Source organism: Schistocerca gregaria, chromosome 1 (genome assembly GCF_023897955.1).
Source record: "Schistocerca gregaria isolate iqSchGreg1 chromosome 1, iqSchGreg1.2, whole genome shotgun sequence".
NCBI classification, from domain to species: domain Eukaryota; kingdom Metazoa; phylum Arthropoda; class Insecta; order Orthoptera; family Acrididae; genus Schistocerca; species Schistocerca gregaria.
In genome coordinates this window covers 106,440,068-106,459,718 of record NC_064920.1, presented here as the reverse complement: position 1 = coordinate 106,459,718, position 19,651 = coordinate 106,440,068, and the positions used below count along the sequence as shown (strand labels likewise).

At 43.0% G+C, this 19,651-nt stretch overlaps 1 protein-coding gene across 1 annotated transcript in view; it reads left to right on the top strand.

The window, feature by feature from the left end:
* Nucleotides 1-19,651, top strand: part of LOC126334525 (uncharacterized) — a 1,455,833-nt gene that overhangs the window by 335,776 nt on the left and 1,100,406 nt on the right. The window lies entirely within an intron of this gene.

Here is a 19,651-nt window from a genome sequence, read left to right as displayed (position 1 = left end):
TGTTCTGTCGTATTGTTCCTCAATGTGTTTTCCAATAACTTTTTGTAATTGCAGGGCAACAATTGTTGAACTATCATATATGAAAAATAAAACGTTTATTAGTTAAAACTACGGCGTGCAGACACTTTATTCAACATGTAAACGTTAGTACAGATATTCTTATTTAGGTTATGACATGCTCGATATGTCTGCCATCACTGGAGATGATGTGGCGCAGATGAAGAACGAAATTCTGCATGACCCGCTTAAGTGTCGCAACATCGATGCTGCCGATGACCTCCTGAATTGTTTCACGGTTAGTGCGGTACAGATTGTCTTTAATGTAGCTCCGCAAAAAGGAGTCGCATGTGTTCAGATCCGGAGAATATGGCCGTTGGTCGAGGCCCATACCAGTGGCCTCTGGGTACCCCAGAACCACAATGCGATCCCCAAAGTGTTCCTCCAGGACACCAAACGGTCTCCTGCTTCAGTGGGGCCGAGCTCCGTCTTGCATAAGCCAAATATTGTAGAAATTAGGATCACTTTAGATAACTGAGATGAAACGATCTTCCAAAACCATCATGTACCTTTCCATAGTCACCGTGCTATCAAGGAATACCGCACCGACTGGACAATGCGCACCACAGACTCACCCGTTGAGGGTGGAGAGACCTCTCTATCGCGAAATGGGGATTCTGTCCCCCAGATGTACCAGTTTTGCCTGTTGACGAACCCGTCCAAATGGAACACAGCCCACAACAACAAGGCGCGTGGCCATGCGCGTCCTAATTCCCATCGTGCCCCGCAGAAAACCGTTCAGGTGTTTTGACGGTTTTCTTTCGTACCGTTCAATAATTGTCACCCTGTAAAACAAGAGTTCGTGAGTCTAGAATTTTCGGTAACACGCATTGCGTGTCTTTACTATTAAGAAGTGTCTATGTTTACAGTATGATTGGAATATCCATTACGTTCGCAGTGACCTTCTCAATTTAGATTTATTCGAAGTGTTTGTTACTGATTTCACACGTCCTCTGCATAATTTTCAGTAACGCTCAGCTTATCTTTCCCACGGTCACAAAATGTACCTTTTGTTACAGTTCGGCCGGCCGCGGTGGTCTCGCGGTTAAGGCGCTCAGTCCGGAACCGCGTGACTGCTACGGTCGCAGGTTCGAATCCTGCCTCGGGCATGGATGTGTGTGATGTCCTTAGGTTAGTTAGGTTTAAGTAGTTCTAAGTTCTAGGGGACTAATGACCTCAGAAGTTAAGTCCCATAGTGCTCAGAGCCATTTTTTTTGTTACAGTTCGAACTTTCCATACCGCATACAGATACGTAATTGTTTTATATTTAAGGATATGAGGTAATTTTGCAGCCATATGAGTTATGGGACAGGTACACAGAGAGATCCCTTCGCTCAGCCCGTTACTAAATGATGACTGACTCCAGTGCTTATCATTTCAGGGCTGTAAGAGGGATTGTTAATGCACATAAGTTATGGGCGTGACCCAGTGGTGGAGGTAGTGTCAATATGATGGATTGCAACATGTCAGTCAGAAGCATAAGTAAAAGCATTCCTTACCATCTAGAAACTGAGGAAGGAAGAAAAAGCACGGAAGTTTCAACTTTGTCGAAGACAATGAACATCGGAACTGGCGGAATGTGATATTTTCGAGGCCGTAGGTTGTCCGCGTAGCGGAGAGTCGTCCCTCATCTGCATGTGTGTCTATATAAATGTGATATCTCTCCACATTGATAGGTTCCTTCGCTTCGTTCCCGGAGTTTCTTGAACGTCTCGCGAAATTTCACCCTAGACAACGATGTGAAGTGCGCGAGGCAAATTACCGGACTTTGCGCTTCCAAGATTTACACGGATAGGTTTGTTGGCAGGCGCGGATTACTTCTCTGAAGAGTTACACAATTAAAACTTTGCTTAAGATTGGTCGCCAGCTTCACTTTGACCCTCGAGACATTGTTACACTTATCGTTACTAGAATCCCAGTAGTTATTGAACTGGTACTATCTAACTTCTTTCAACAAGATTCCGAGATCCGACCACTGGACTGTGAAACACACACCGCTAACAATCAATACAGCACCTTCTGCTGATCCCTATAAACTTCAGGCGACAATCTTCACTAATCCACCACAGTATATGGTCCAGACTCAGTAGACCAAAAGAAATGCGGAAACACCCTACTACAATTTTCCACTCGAAAAAGAATTTAATTTATATCCTTCAGTTATACCCCGCAAAATCCATTACTTTCATTAATTCGTCATCTCCAGCTAGACGACACATCGACTCTCTGTTGCCGGCCGGGGTGGTCAAGCGGTTCTAGGCGCTACAGTCTGGAACCGCGCGACCTCTACGGTCGCAGGTTCTAATCCTGCCTCGGGCATGGATGTGTGTGATGTCCTTATGTTAGTTAGGTTTAAGTAGTTCTAAGTTTTCGGGACTGATGACCTCAGAAGTTAAGTCCTATAATGCTCAGAGCCATTTTTGACTCTCTGATGTGAGACTGTGCACGCCACACTCATTTAACTGCATCACTCGTCAAGAGAAGTGCCAAATGACTATGAGTAATCCTACATTCACACACGGACGTATACGCTCGAATTGTAGACTATCTTTATTGCAACAGAAAACTTTGATGACAAATAGTTACTAACCGACGTTTAAAACGAAAAGCAATTTGTAACATCTTCCCGAAAGACACAGCACTTGACTCCTTCAGCTGATTCTTCCACTGTGTGAGCTCCGAATCGCTCAGTGAAACTGCTACAACATCCAGGCCTTTCAGGCAATCAGCATCAGGAGAAGAAAGCAGGTACTTTCTTTGGCCACTTCCTGCTCCCTCTGATATCTTTCCTCTACAAAATGCTGCTACTGTCTGCAATTTTCAGAAGTTAATTCCCAACAGGTGTTGGAAAACACATACCTGCATAGGCCAGCCATTTAAATTCTGATCAGTAACAACTGACAAAAACCATGGGAAGATTGACCTCTCATGTCTAGACTGGAGAAATCCCCCATTCCACAGGACGGCGGAAATCGACTGTGGTGTCCTTAGCAGCCAATAGGACCAAGTAGGCCAGGGTTGATACCCTACTACAGTGTGTAGCTTCACGTCGTAGACGGTTGGCTTATATTATGAGCAACGCCGTGATTCCGTCATTGCGACAATTATATTCTTCGCGGAATTCCGATGCTCGTTAAATTCGGGGGTCTCCGGATGATGTATTACGTGTTGCGGCCTCTATGGTGTGCCTTTCTGGCCACAGTAGGCCTTAATAAGTACTGTAATCTCTTTACTGTTTTAATTTCGAATTCGCTCCATGCGCAATGTATTACAGTAATTTTAAAAAAGAAATTGTCCTGGCGCGAACTGAACCACACACAGCCGTGTTCCAGCCTTTCGGCAAACCCAGTGAACCGCAAAACACTCTTCTGGGTTCACCAGTACTAAAATGTGTTCAAATGTGTGTGAATTCCTAAGGGACCAAACTGCTGAGGTCATCGGTCCCTAGACTTACACACTACTTAAACTAACTTATGCTAAGAACAGCGCACACACAACCACGCCCGAGGGAGGACTCGAACCTCCTGCGGGAGGGGCCACGCACTCCGTGACATGTTGCCTCAAACCGAGCGGCCATTCCACGTGGCCTCACCAGTATGTCTTTGAGTCGGCTGCACGACAGTACTTGCCTTATCCAAGAATCAGATAATAGGAATCAGACGGTGCAGGTTTCCTTGCGTGTTTAAAGTGTGTCCAGCAGGTACAGTTCTTAGAATCACACAGTTACAATTGATGTGCACTTTTATCAGCAACACTGTACACGCTGTAATATAACTGGTTCGCAGCTCACTTGATATGGAGTTCAGGTATCGGTACCGACCATTTTTTATGTTGTCAAATTTAGGCGTGCCTTTCTGACTAGCTTTCTCTGGATAGGGTGCTCCCTGACGCTGTGGATGTTTTTCCTGTGGGCTTACTTACCCATCCAGATATATCATAACATCACACATAGTTTTTCTACTATTGCCTTAATTTATGTATAAAAATGCTTTTAATTTCGGCAGCAACAAAGTTGAGTGTATCGAACGTCTTACATTGCTAGTCGCATTCAATAGCAGCGATTAACTTTCATAATGAAACCAACAGCGATTGAACGAAAGCTTGAATTTTAAAACATGGACACCCAGAATATATTTTTTGTTAAGTCTGCAATATGCCTCCACGTAGCCATTAAACGAATTTCTATACTCACATAGTCCACGAGCAACATGGAACTTAGTTTACATCAACTGACTATATTATTCAGTTTGGGGTAAACGTGTATGGTGACTATACATTGACCACCTTTCAGAAAATTACGTTGATGTTTCTCATGGGTTCTGCTGACTTGGGTATTGATAACCTTCCTGTCTTATTTAACTACGTTGTTGGAATTTACAAAAATTTAGGTAATAAAGCAGTAGAACTATATTTTATGCTGCACTCTTTCATTATGTTAATGGCCTTTTTTGCATGGAGAGCCTTGTGTTTAGTATTTAGCATTTAGAATGCTTGACGCAAACGAGAAAATATGTATGGTAATAGACCTTACCGTGATCTCCTTAGAAATTTCGTATGCATTGAGAGTTCGATATATCTCTTGTGGACTGAATAAGACATTTCTTGTCGATAGAGAATCAGTAATTTTCATACTTTATAGTCATGAAAGCAATTTGGTGTACTGAGTGAAGATCACAAAGCAGGTTGCAATGTAAAACAGTGGAATGGATTTCTAAACGTTTGCATAATAGTTAATAAGTGTTGAGGAAAATTTTTGATGCTCTTGTTGACACGAACTATTCGAATGTTTAACGAAACGAGACACACAGTACGCAACGTAAAGAGAAAAAAATCGACATTTACTCGTTCAAAGTTGTCAGGTTCGCTAATGAAAATAAAGTACGTATTACCTAATAATGCTGTACCTGTTGGGAGAGTAGTAAGCGTACAAGGAATTTTAGTTGCCTCGTACCGCAGAATTTTTGCTTCTACTCTTCAACTTCCAATCAAGCAACTTAACATCCTTGTAGAACATACTTTTTCCCATGGCATGCACTTGTTCTTAGACTCTGTGTGACTTGACGTGGTGTTCTGATGATACCGTTGCGTGGAACGCTATCTCAATGTTGTGTCTCTACCAGCAACAACTTACTTCTACATTTTCCAACAGCACAGTCAAGGGAAACTTAGTTGTTCAATTGTTTCTAGTGTTTATGTTGCTGTGAATATAAATTTATGCACTGCAATTTGTGAGTAGTCTATCAACACACACAATTTTAGGCGCTACTCGTTCGAATTATACACTCTAAGAAACAAGAAAAAGATGCACCACGAAGGTGTTCTGCAGTTTGGTCACAACGTGGTATTGATACGGGTATGACGGAAAATGCAAAATTGAGAACTTCGCCGGCCGATGGATGAATGTGTGACGCTGCAGCTGACAAGATCAGCAAACAGGGTACATGTTTCCAGAATGAGATTTTCACTCTGCAGCGGAGTGTACGCTGATATGAAACTTCTTGGCAGATTAAACCGTATACCGGACCGAAACTCGAACTCGGGACCTTTGCCTGTCGCAGGCAAGTGCTCTACCATCTGAGCTACTCAAGCACGACTCACGCCCAGTCCTCACAGCTGTACTTCTGCCAGTAGAGCACATACAGGGTGTTTCAAAAATGACCGGTATATTTGAAACGGCAATACAAACTAAACGAGCAGCGATAGAAATACACCGTTTGTTGCAATATGCTTGGGACAACAGTACATTTTCAGGCAGACAAACTTTCGAAATTACAGTAGTTACAATTGTCAACAACAGATGGCGCTGCGGTCTTGGAAACTCTATAGTACGATTTTTTCCACATATCCACCATGCGTAGCAGTAATATGGCGCAGTCTCTGAATGAAATTACCCGAAACCTTTGACAATGTGCCTGGCGGAATGGCTTCACATGCAGATGAGATGTCCTGCTTCAGCTGTTCAATTGTTTCTGGATTCTGGCGGTACACCTGGTCTTTCAAGTGTCGCCACAGAAAGAAGTCACATGGGTTCGTGTCTGGCGAATAGGGAGGCCAATCTACGCCGCCTCCTGTATGTTTCGGATAGCCCAAAGCAATCACAAGATCATCGAAATATTCATTCAGGAAATTAAGGACGTCGGCCGTGCGATGTGGCCGGGCACCATCTTGCATAAACCACGAGGTGTTCGCAGTGCGTCTAAGGCAGTTCGTACCGCCACAAATTCACGAAGAATGTCCAGATAGCGTGATGGAGTAATGGTTTCGGATCTGAAAAATGGGCCAATGAGTTCTTTGGAGGAAATGGCGGCCCAGACCAGTACTTTTTGAGGATGCAGGGACGATGGGACTGCAACATGGGGCTTTTCGGTTCCCCATATGCGCCAGTTCTGTTTATTGACGAAGCCGTGCAGGTAAAAATAAGCTTCGTCAGTAAACCAAATGCTGCCCACACGCATATCGCCGTCATCAATCCTGTGCACTGTATCGTTAGCGAATGTCTCTTGTGCAGCAATGGTAGCGGCGCTGAGGGGTTGCAGCGTTTGAATTTTGTATGGATAGAGGTGTAAACTCTGGCGCATGAGACGATACGCGGACGTTAGCGTCATTTAGACCGCAGCTGTAACACGGCGAACGGAAACCCGAAGCCGCTGTTGGATCACCTGCTGCACTAGCTGCGCGTTGCCCTCTGTGGTTGCCATACGTGGTCGCCCTACCTTTCCAGCACGTTCATCCGTCACGTTCCCAGTGCGTTGAAATTTTTCAAACAGATCTTTTATTGTATCGCTTTTCGGTCCTTTGGTTACATTAAACCTCCGTCTTGTTGCAACAACACTGTGTTCTAGGCGGTGGAATTCCAACACCAGAAAAATCCTGTGTTCTAAGGAATAAACCATGTTGTCCACAGTACACTTGACGTTGTGAACAGCACAAGCTTACAGCAGAAAGACGACGTACAGAATGGCCCCCCCACAGACTGCGTTGTCTTCTATATCTTTCACATCACTTGCAGCGCCATCTGTTGTTGAAAATTGTAATTACTGTAATTTCGAAAGTTTGTCCGCCTGAAAATGTACTGTTGTCCCAAGCATATTGCAACAAACGGTGTATTTCTATCGCTGCTCGTTTAGTTTTTATTGCCATTTCAAATATACCGGTCATTTTTGAAACACCCTGTATCAGCGAAAGGCAAAGGTCCCGAGTTCGAGTCTCGGTACGGCACACAGTTTTAATCTGCCAGGAAGTTTCAAACAGGGGACATGTCGATACCAGAGCATAAAGTTTTTGTGGATACATTTCGTGTACTGAACTGGACATTAACTATGCCTCACAGACAGGCGGATGAACAACACTCGCAAATGTCAGCATTTGAGAGGACGCGCAGTTGGACTCCAAGAAGGCGGTTGGAATAATCGCTCGATATTTGAATAGCAGCGACGCCACTACTCGATGATGTTGGCAGGAATGGATGCTCCATATCCAAAAACAGAATCAAAAACGAATTGGTCGACCTAAAGAGACGACAGAACGTGAAGAACGAGCAATAGTCAGAGAGGCACTCAGAGACCCAGATTCATCATTACCATCGGTCCGACGTGCAACTGGTGCTTACATGTCGACAAGGACCATTAATAGGAGACTCACAGAAGGGGAGTTCATCTCATTCACTCTTGTGCCGACCACCATTGTGACCTCTGTGATGGGAAAATTCTGTCTGGAATGTCACTGGCAGGAATAGAATTGTCTCCAGTAATGTGTGTCTTTTTGAACCGAATCCACGTGTCTAAAGACGCTCTGCACAGCAGTGCAATGCCAACCTGACTGCAGCCCGCCATATGACCGACAACGTGGCTTGCAAGGACTTGGCTGCCATTTCTTTTCATAACATAACCCCTTTGGTTGTCATCTGCGCCAACTTTACGGCACTGTTGCTCATCGACGAAGCAGCCCTATTCTGTTGCCCTTCTTGGCAAGCCATCCTGGACTTAAGGTTCAGCAACATGTTGCCCACCCGCACAATGCGAGTGTTTCTAATACTTGCCTTCGTGCTTACCAAACTCTACCTTAGTCAGCATAGTCACCAGATCTCTCCCCAGCTGAGAACATTTCGAACTTAATGGCCAGGTCCCTCCAGTCATCTCCAGATTTTGACGATCTAACGCGCCAATTTGATAGAATTTGACTATATACAAGCTTCCTACTTTCAATTGTAATCAAGACCTTAATAAAAGTGGCAAAGGTAATGTTAGCCAGAACACTGGGAGGAGTTGAGGTCTAAATAACAATAGATTTATTCATTCTTAACATCACAAGACAAAAGGAAATGGGTAAACAAACAGCACACTAATATTTTATTTGACAAACACTTTTCCTAATATGCGGTCTATGGTGAACAAAGTGATTAGCTGGGGATCATCACACGACACTAACCAGAACTAATCGCTTTGCCTGACTTCATGTACATGAATCCGTGGTATGGCCCAAAAGCTGCGCTACAGTCAAGCACCTGTACTCTACTATTCCAAAAAGAAAAATATGGCTCCAAAGAACAGGGTACTGCTAAAAATGTACTGGAACCCTACGCCGCAGCACTGAATACTTTACCCTTCTCCTGCCACGATGTGTTCGGCGACTGAAGTCATGGATGGCTGCCCGAAAAAATGAAAGTACGCCGTCTAGCGTTCGTCTGATTCGGGATGCAGGTACTTCCTTATGAGCCTCTGAAACCCTGGTGGATTGCAGAGTGCAGGTTTGCTGGTCTGCCAGACCAATTTGACTCCAGACCGCGATTATGCGTGAAGGAATATGTCAAATGTTTAGACGGCCGACTCAAAACAAATAATTACACCCACGCATCAATCGTTGTGTGCGTGATCCTAGAAGCAGTACCTCTAACTGGTACGGCTCTAAGTGGCACGGTAGCAAAGTACACAAGTCTCACTGCTTAGGTAAAGATCTGCAGTTCTTTACTAGTGAAGCACCAGCAGAAGAGTGTCCCCCCTTTTGTCTCAGCTTTCCTCGCCAGCTCGGTAGCTTAGCATATTTGCATGCTTAGTGTACTCCCAATTTACCACAAGCCAATCACGAGCTGGAGCGCTGCATTCGAAACTGGGAGACTGCCCCTCGCTCTGCACACACAGATTTGACCGACCACAGACTTTAAGGTTATTTGTGAGAAAAGGAAAAAAGATTCAGCTTCGCCGCCTCTTTCCCACACGTTTGTGCCGTATCCTTTGCTAAAAACATGACCTGGGTGTAATCACAGCCCTCCATAAAAAGATCATTATCTTCCCTGTTGCGTCCATTTCGAATCTTCCAAAGAAGAGCCATAAACTCGCTAAGAGCCTCGTGCATTCACAAATGTTTTGTAGTATGGACATCTGGGCGACACTCACCTGTCCAACAGAAATTCACAGAAACACACAGTCATCTCATCGGCTTCCTGCCCAACAACGGTCCATCCTCTGCTTTATTACCGGTGTTCAATGATGTGCCCATTGCAGCGGCGACTCCTCGGCGCTAGTCAGCCTACCTGGACGCACCCGCCGACCGACCGGTGCCATACAACGTGTCTGCACAGTGAGACCGCGGGACTCAGCAGTCCGCAAATGTTTTTCACCCAGGTTTCGCAGAAAAACGCTACCCTTCACCATATACTTTTACTGCAGTCGTTGAAATCGGCACCCTCTTCTTTTGAAGGCATGTAAAGCTTACCGTTATCCCTTCACTAGAGCACACAAGCAAGAGCGTTAACTACTTCCATCCATTTCATCATATGAATGAAGTCAGACCGTGTCCACGTGTAGCAACCGAATTATAAAGATCAAGTACCCTAAGAACATTAAGCGACATGACACCATATCAGAAGTGAGAGTGCCTTGCAGTCTCTCAACTATTGCCTCAGGAGCACATCCAGAGGTGGACCAACACGTTGCTGTCTTGCTCAAATTGTGAAGCTCTTTCCATTGAATAAATCATTCAGTGTATCTGAAATCGTAACCGTTTGTTTGTCTGTACATGTGCATCACATCTACCGATTTCTGCCCATTTGGAAAACTATGTTGTGCACTTTCAGGTTGCTTGAGGCCATGTGAGCCACACCTAGTTGGTCATGGAACGAGTCAGTACATACTTTATAGAACACTGGTCAGAAAACTTATAAACAAAAGGAGTAATAAAACGCAATACAAATAAAGAAAACATTGTGGAGAATAGTTCTCAACTAATGTGGGGAATTACTGTATACAAAAAAAATAAGGTGCCTCAAGAAACCTTTCAACTTGGATTTGCATACTTGGGGTTTAGCTCTTAATTCCTGTAATCCTGCTGAAAGCCTGTTTAAAATGAAACCTGCTGAACAGCGAGCATCTTTCCGTACAGTGCTTCAGAAAGTGTTATCCAAGTGTTTATCCTTCTTTGGGCTGTTCGCTGAATGAATGTGGTAATTTTTTCTGGGCGAGGCAATATTGTCAACAACAAACCCTCTGATACAAAATATGTCCAGCAATGGCAGAGTTGTTGGGTCCGTGGTCCTATACATTACCGTAGTTTTTAGTGTCTTTCTCTCAGCTTGTAGCTCTTTTTTTTTATTTGTTCGCCAATACGTACGGGAAAACTGCTGTCATATTCCTTTTCTGTGTCATTTCTCGTCTGAATATCGGTTCCGTTAACACACCATTCTAATCACTAACAATAAGCCAGTTTTTGGCCTTTGCTGAACTTCTCGCGTCTGAAAACCAGAGCGGACAACGTATTTCATGTCCTCTGTGGCAGAGTATTAGTAAATAACCAAAAATATCATACGCTTATGCTGTATTTCCTATTCATACACTTTAATACGAGCGTTCGCATGAGCGTGGGCGTCCTTCTATGGTGGGTGTGTGGTTGGAGAAGGGAGGATTGCTTATGGGTTCTGCGAACACTGGCGTGTACTCGCAAAAATGAGGCTAAGCCGCGCGTTTTACTGTAGTGGTGCGGGCTGTTTGCACTGCACGAGCCAACAAAGAATTTCCGTGACAGGCAGCAGTTTTTCTTTTTTGCAACACACTTTAAAACTGCTCTGGCTTTGAAGCTAAATATAGCCTCTGAGCTAAGCGGTAATTAATAAAACTGTTTTGATTTGCTTGTGATACAGTTATTTATTAAGTTACGTTCTCAAATCACACGATATCGTGAACGTAGTAATTCTTTTCAGTTTAATTTCACGGCCGCTGCTTAATTCCAATGCAGGCGCTGTCGAGACCGAATTAGTACACCGTGTCTGATAACTTTAGTGCTGACGGTATACTATCCTAAATAACAATCAAGTAGAAAACGTTTTTCATTTCACGCTTCGTGTATACGTCATTTGGGACCAGAGGAAGCGCAATACGAATCGTAGTGTGTACTGCACTTCGAACAGGCCTCCCAGGAGAATTCGTGCGATTATTATTGATAAATTAGTGCGCCAAAACGAGTAATTTTGCGACTATGAGGCAACCTGATAATAGATAATTTTTTTGGGAGATAACCATGAATAGCAGGAATTATTTGTTGATACGTAATATTAGAAATTTACCTATGTTTTGACAACCACAGAAATTCTTTGATGCTCTAGAACGTAATAAAATTCGTAACCAACTGCGGAAAACATGACTATGTACCAGTCTCGGATATTGGGTTTATGGTTTTAGCATCAGAAACGGACGCCACGAACGGACAGACGTGGTTTCTTTTATTATTTTCGCGGGCCGTTGAAGGCCGTATGTCTTACGTGCAGAACTTGCACTGTCTGCAATATTCTCTTAGTAGCGTAATCCAAAAGGGCACGTCTGTACCAGACAAACAGTGAAAACAAAGACGCTCACAATAACAAAATAATTGCACAGTAAGCATTTTCCGTCAGCTATAACAAAATAATTGCACAGTAAGGATTTTCCGTCAGCTTACAGAGGTACAAAAGACTAAAATAACTTGGTTATTTCCGCTTGCAGCAGCATGATGAGGTGAAACACACGTTTCTGTGGCATACTGGTGACCATGAACAACGGTAGAAAGGGAAAAAAAGATAGGATGATTAGGCGTTAAAGTACTGCAGAAAACTAAACCGTAAGAGAACATCTACAAACTTGAATTGTCGACAACTATCCTTCAAGGGCAAACGAGCACCCTCATGAGAGTGTGTTTCCCAAATCCTTGCAATAAATTTCGAGATCCATGGAGTAGCACGCTGTCTTCCAACAGGATCCGACCGGTGTTCGGTTGGTGTATGCCAAAAAACGTGTGGACATAAATGAGCAGAAGATCATTCTTCCTTTCAATAGTGAGTGGCGGAGCTATACACAATAGTGGCTCCATTTCGTCCGACGTATTTAGCTGCCACAGAAGAACACTATGTCACTGCCTCTCATCACTACCCAATCATATGGCAGGAATATGTTCGAACATATATAAAACTCCCACCCTTTCTTTCTGCAACCGTCGGAGGAAAGGCTCAAATTATTTGTACTCACATGAAGAGAAATCCTTTTTGTAGTAATTTCCTGCTTTCTCATGTAGATCCTAGTAAAAAATTAAATAAGAACTAAAAAAAAATTAACTATTGCACTGTCAGTTATACATTCATATCTGCCGATTTATCAAATATGGCAAAGAAACATTCTGAATCAATACAACTATGATACAACAATACATATCTCAACAATTCAACACAAAATAAACAATACAGTAACGACAACGTTCAAAACAAAAATTAACATCACAATAAATGATAAAAAACCAAAATAGAAAACGAATGTCGCAATAATTAGTGTTCCTTAATGTGTCTTTTTAGGTAACTGTGTGCTAAAATTAAAATACGCAATTTGTTCAGTGTATCAGTAATAGCCTCCCCATGAACCAAAGACCTTGCTGTTGGTGGGGAGGCTTATTTATTTTTTTATTTATTTATTGTTCTGTGGAACCAAATTAAGAAGTCTCCATGGTCATGGAACGAGTCAATACATGAAATTATAACACGATTGTAGAAACAGATAAAATGAAATACAAAAACATATTCAGGCGACAAGTCGCAAGTTTAAATAAAGGAAATCAACATTGTAACACTGGAATTTGCTTATTTTTTTTTTAGCTTTTCCAGGAGCTCCTCGACAGAATAGAAAAGTGTTTGGGCTACTGCTAAGATTTTTGAGTTCTTGTTGTAGGTTATTGAAAATGGATGCAGCAGAACACTGCACTCCTTTCTGCACAACAGTCAAGGAAGTACATTCCACATGCAGATTTGATATCTGCCTAGTATTAACTAATGTTGCTAACAACAAACGACATTAAAGAAAATATATACTGTGAGGGCAATGTCAAAATTCCCAGACTATTGAATAGGGGTCGACAAGAGGTTTTCGAACTTACACCACACATAGCTCGAACAGCCCGTTTTTGAGCCAAAAATACCCTTTTTGAATCAGAAGAATTACCCCAAAAAATAATACCATATGACATAAGCGTATGAAAATATGTAAAGTAGACTACTTTTCGTGTTGAAATGTCATTTATTTCAGATGCTGTTCTAGTGGTAAATAAAGCAGCATTTAGTTTCAGAACAAGATCCTGATCATGGGCTTTCCACAACAGCTTACTATCTATCCGAACGCCTAAGAACTTGAACTGTTCCGTCTCGCTTATAATATGCCCATTCTTTCTGATCAAAATAGCAGTTCTTGTTGAACCGTGAGTTACAAACTGTAAGAACTTGGTCTTACTGTGATTTAGCATCAAATTATTTTCCACAAGCCAAGAACTTATTTCATGAACTACATTATTTGATAAGGTTTCAATATTACACACGAGATCCTTCACTACCAAGCTGGTGTCATCAGCAAACAGAAATATTTTTGAATCACCTGTAATACTAGAAGGCATATCATTTATATAAATAAGAAATAGCAGTGGCCCCAGTACGGATCCTTGGGGAACGCCCCACTTAACAGTGCCCCAGTGGGACTGAACATCACTACCACTGTCAATATTGCGGAGAATTACCTTATGCTTTCTGTTCTTAAAGTAAGAGGCAAACCAATTGCAAGCTACTCCCCTTACTCCATAACGGTCCAACTTCTGCAGTATTATTTTGTGGTCAACACAGTCAAAAGCCTTTGATAAATCAAAGAAAACACCTAACGTTCCCAACCTTTTATTTAATCTGTCCAAAACCTCACAGAGAAAAGAGAATATAGCATTTTCAGTTGTTAAGCCATTCCTAAAATCAAACTGTACATTTGACATCAAACTATGTGAATTTAAATGCTCCAGTAACCTTGTATACACAATCCTCTCGATAACCTTAGCAAACACCGATGTCATAGAAATAGGTCTGTAATTGTCAACATTATCCCTGTCCCCCTATTTATAAAGTGGCTTCACTACCGAATACTTTAATCGGTCAGGAAACCGAACACTCCTAAAGGAAAAGTTACAGATATGGCTAAGCACTGGGCTAACATACACTCCTGGAAATTGAAATAAGAACACCGTGAATTCATTGTCCCAGGAAGGGGAAACTTTATTGACACATTCCTGGGGTCAGATACATCACATGATCACACTGACAGAACCACAGGCACATAGACACAGGCAACAGAGCATGCACAATGTCGGCACTAGTACAGTGTATATCCACCTTGCGCAGCAATGCAGGCTGCTATTCTCCCATGGAGACGATCGTAGAGATGCTGGATGTAGTCCTGTGGAACGGCTTGCCATGCCATTTCCACCTGGCGCCTCAGTTGGACCAGTGTTCGTGCTGGACGTGCAGACCGCATGAGACGACGCTTCATCCAGTCCCAAACATGCTCAATGGGGGACAGATCCGGAGATCTTGCTGGCCAGGGTAGTTGACTTACACCTTCTAAAGTACGTTGGGTGGCACGGGATACATGCGGACGTGCATTGTCCTGTTGGAACAGCAAGTTCCCTTGCCGGTCTAGGAATGGTAGAACGATGGGTTCGATGACGGTTTGGATGTACCGTGCACTATTCAGTGTCCCCTCGACGATCACCAGAGGTGTACGGCCAGTGTAGGAGATCGCTCCCCACACCATGATGCCGGGTGTTGGCCCTGTGTGCCTCGGTCGTATGCAGTCCTGATTGTGGCGCTCACCTGCACGGCGCTAAACAAGCATACGACCATCATTGGCACCAAGGCAGAAGCGAATCTCATCGCTGAAGACGACTCGTCTCTATTCGTCCCTCCATTCACGCCTGTCGCGACACCACTGGAGGCGGGTTGCACGATGTTGGGGCGTGATCGGAAGACGGCCTAACGGTGTGCGGGACCGTAGCCCAGCTTCATGGAGACTGTTGCGAATGGTCCTCGCCGATACCTCAAGAGCAACAGTGTCCCTACTTTGCTGGGAAGTGGCGGTGCGGTCCCCTACGGCACTGCGTAGGATCCTACGGTCTTGGAGTGCAACCGTGCGTCGCTGCGGTCCGGTCCCAGGTCGACGGGCACGTTCACCTTCCGCCGACCACTGGCGACAACATCGATTTACTGTGGAGACCTCACGCCCCACGTGTTGAGCAATTCGACGGTACGTCCACCCGGCCTCCCGCATGCCCACTATACGCCCTCGCTCAAAGTCCGTCAACTGCGCATACGGTTCGCGTCCACGCCGTCGCGGCATGCTACCAGTGTTAAAGACTGCGATGGAGCTCCGTATGCCACGGCTAACTGGCTGACACTGACGGCGGCGGTGCACAAATGTTGCGCAGCTAGCGCCATTCGACGGCCAACACCGCGGTTCCTGGTGTGTCCGCTGTGCCGTGCGTGTGATCATTGCTTGTACAGCCCTCTCGCAGTGTCCGGAGCAAGTATGGTGTGTCTGACACACCGGTGTCAATGTGTTCTTTTTTCGATTTCCAGGAGTGTACATAGAACAACACTTCAGTATTCTGCTAGATACTCCGTCATATCCATGAGAGTGCTTGGTCTTTAGTGATTTAATTATTAACTCAATCTCCCTCTTGTCACTATCATGGAGGAGCATTTGAGGTAACAGTCTCGGAACACTTTTTCCTACGAGCGCTATATCATTCCCTGTTGGGACTGGGTTTCTATTTAGTTCACCTGCTATATTCAGAAATTGGTGATTACTTACTGTACATATACGCGACTTATCAGTAACACGGACATTCCCACTACGCACTGATTATATATCCTCGACCTGTCTCTGGAGATCAGACACTTCCTTTACGACTGACCATATGGTTTTAATTTTGTCCTGAGACTTAGCCATTCTATTTGCATACCACATAATTTTTGCCTTCCTAATAACTTTTTAAGCACCTTACAATACTGTTTGTAATGGGCTGCTGCATTTAGATTGTGACTGTTTCTAACGTTTTGACATAATTGCCACTTTGTTCTACAAGATATTCTTATCCCTTTAGTCAGCCACCCAGGCTGCCTGTTTGTGCTAGTACCCTGTTTTGAAAGTACTAACGGAAAGCAACTTTCAAAGAGCACGAGAAAAGCCTTGAGGGAAGCATTATATTTATCGTCTACTGTGTTAGCACTATAAAAATCTTGCCACTCTTGTTCCTTGATAAGGTTTACAAAGATCTCTAGAGGAACTGGATCAGCTTTCCTAAGAAGTTGATAACTATATTGAACATGTGTTGCAGCAAAAAAACCTTTTAGAGTTAAAATTTGTGCATCATGATCTGAAAGGCCATTCACATTTTTGCAAACAGAATGCCCTTCTAGTAATGAGGAATGAACAAATATATTGTCCATGGTTGTTCTACTGTTCCCTTGCACTCAAGTTGGAAAGAATACGGTTTGAATAAAATTATATGAATTAAGGAGATCTACCAGCATCCTTTTCCTTGCACAATCACTTGTTGTTGTTGTCTTCAGTCCTGAGACGGGTTTGATGCAGCTCTCCATGCTACTCTATCCTGTGCAAGCTTCTTCATCTCCCAGTACCTACTGCAACCTACATCCTTCTGAATCTGCTTAGTGTATTGATCTCTTAGTCTCCCTCTACCATTTTTACCCTCCACGCTGCCCTCCAATGCTAAATTTGTGATCCCTTGATGCCTCAAAACCTGTCCTACCAACCGATCCCTTCTTCTAGTCAAGTTGTGCAACAAACTTCTCCCCAATCCTATTCAATACCTCCTCATTAGTTATGTGATCTATCCACCTTATCTTCGGCTTTCTTCTGTAGCACCACATTTCGAAAGCTTCTATTCTCTTCTTGTCCAAACTAGTTATCGTCCATGTTTCACTTCCATACATGGCTACACTCCAAACAAATGCTTTCAGAAACGACTTCCTGATACATAAATCTATATTCGATGTTAAAAAAATTCTCTTCTTCAGAAACGCTTTCCTGCCCATTGTCAGTCTACATTTTATATCCTCTCTACTTCGACCATCATCAGTTATTTTACTTCCTAAATAGCAAAACTCCTTTACTTCTTTAAGTGTCTCATTTCCTAATCTAATTCCCTCAGCATCATTCGATTTAATTTGACTACATTCCATTATCCTCGTTTTGCTTTTGTTGATGTTCATCTTATATCCTCCTTTCAAGACACTGTCCATTCTGTTCAACTGCTCTTCCAAGTCCTTTGCCGTCTCTGACAGAATTACAATGCCATCGGCGAACCTCAAAGTTTTCGCTTCTTCTCCATGAATTTCAATATGTACTCCAAATTTTTCTTTTGTTTCCTTTACTGCTTGCTCAATATACAAATTGAATAACATCGGGGAGAGGCTACAACCCTGTCTCACTCCTTTCCCAACCACTGCTTCCCTTTCATGCCCCTCGACTCTAATAACTGCCATCTGGTTTCTGTACAAATTGTAAAGAGCCTTTGGCTCCCTGTATTTTACCCCTCTCACTTTCAGAATTTGAAAGAGAGTATTCCAGTCAACATTGTCAAAAGCTTTCTCTAAGTCTACAAATGCTAGAAACGTAGGTTTGCCTTTTCTTAATCTTTCTTGTAAGATAAGTCGTAAGGTCAGTATTGCCTCACGTGTTCCAACATTTCTACGGAATCCAAACTGATCCTCCCCGAGGTCCGTATCTACCAGTTTTTCCATTCGTCTGTAAAGAATTCACGTTAGTATTTTGCAGCTGTGACTGATTAAACCGATAGTACTGTAATTTTCACATCTGTCAGCACCTGCTTTCTTTGGGATTGGAATTATTATATTCTTCTTGAAGTCTGAGGGTATTTCGCCTGTCTCATACATCTTGCTTACCAGCTGGTAGAGTTTTGTCATGACTGGCTCTCCCAAGGCCGTCAGTAGTTCTTATGGAATGTTGTCTACTCTGGGCGCCTTGTTTCGAATAAGGTCTTTCAGTGCTCTGTCAAACGCTTCACGCAGTATCTTATCTCCCATTTCGTCTTCATCTATATCCTCTTCCATTTCCATAATATTGTCCCCAAGTACATCGCCCTTGTATAAACCTTCTATATACTCCTTCCACCTTTCTGCCTTCCCTTCTTTGCTTAGAACTGGGTTGCCATCTGAGCTCTTGATTTTCATACACGTAATTCTCATCTCTCCAAAGGTCTCTTTAATTTTCCTGTAGGCAGTATCTATCTTACCGCTAGTGAGATAAGCTTCTACATCCTTACATTTGTCCTCTAGCCATCCCTGCTAAGTCATTTTGCACTTCCTGTCGATCTCATTTTTGAGACGTTTGTATTCCTTTTTGCCTGCTTCATTTACTGCATTTTTATATTTTCTCCTTTCATCAATTAAATTCAATATTTTTTCTGTTACCCAAGGGTTTCTACTAGCCCTCGTCTTTTTACCTACTTTATCCTCTGCTGCCTTCACTACTTCATCCCTCAGAGCTACCCATTCTTCTTCTACTGTGTTTCTTTCCCCCATTCCTGTCAATTGTTCCCTTTTTCTCTCCTTGAAACTCTGTACAACCTCTGGTTCTTTCAGCTTATCCAGATCCCATGTCCTTAAATTCCCACCTTTTTGCAGTTTCTTCAGTTTTAACCTACAGGTCATAGCCAATAGATTGTGGTCAGAGTCTACATCTGCCTCTGGAAATGTCCTACAATTTAAAACCTGATTCCTAAATCTCTGTCTTACCATTATATAATCTATCTGATACCTTTTAGTATCTCCAGGATTCTTCCATGTATACAACCTTCTTTTATGATTCTTGAACCAAGTGTTAGCTATCACTAAGTTATGCTCTCTGCCAGACGGCTTCCTGTTTCATTTCTTAGCCCCAATTCATAATCACCTACTATGTTTCCTTCTCTCCCTTTTCCTACTGACGAATTCCAGTCACCCATGACTATTAAATTTTCGCCTCCCTTCACTACCTGAATAATTTCTTTTATCTCATCACACATTTCATCAATTTCTTCATCATCTGCAGAGCTAGTTGGCATATAAACTTGTACTACTGTAGTAGGCATGGGCTTTGTGTCTATCTTGGCCACAATAATGCGTTCACTATGCTGTTTGTAGTAGCTTACCCGCACTCCTATTTTTTTATTCATTATTAAACCTACTCCTGCATTACACCTATTTGATTTTGTATTTATAACCCTGTAGTCACCTGACCAGAAGTCTTGTTCC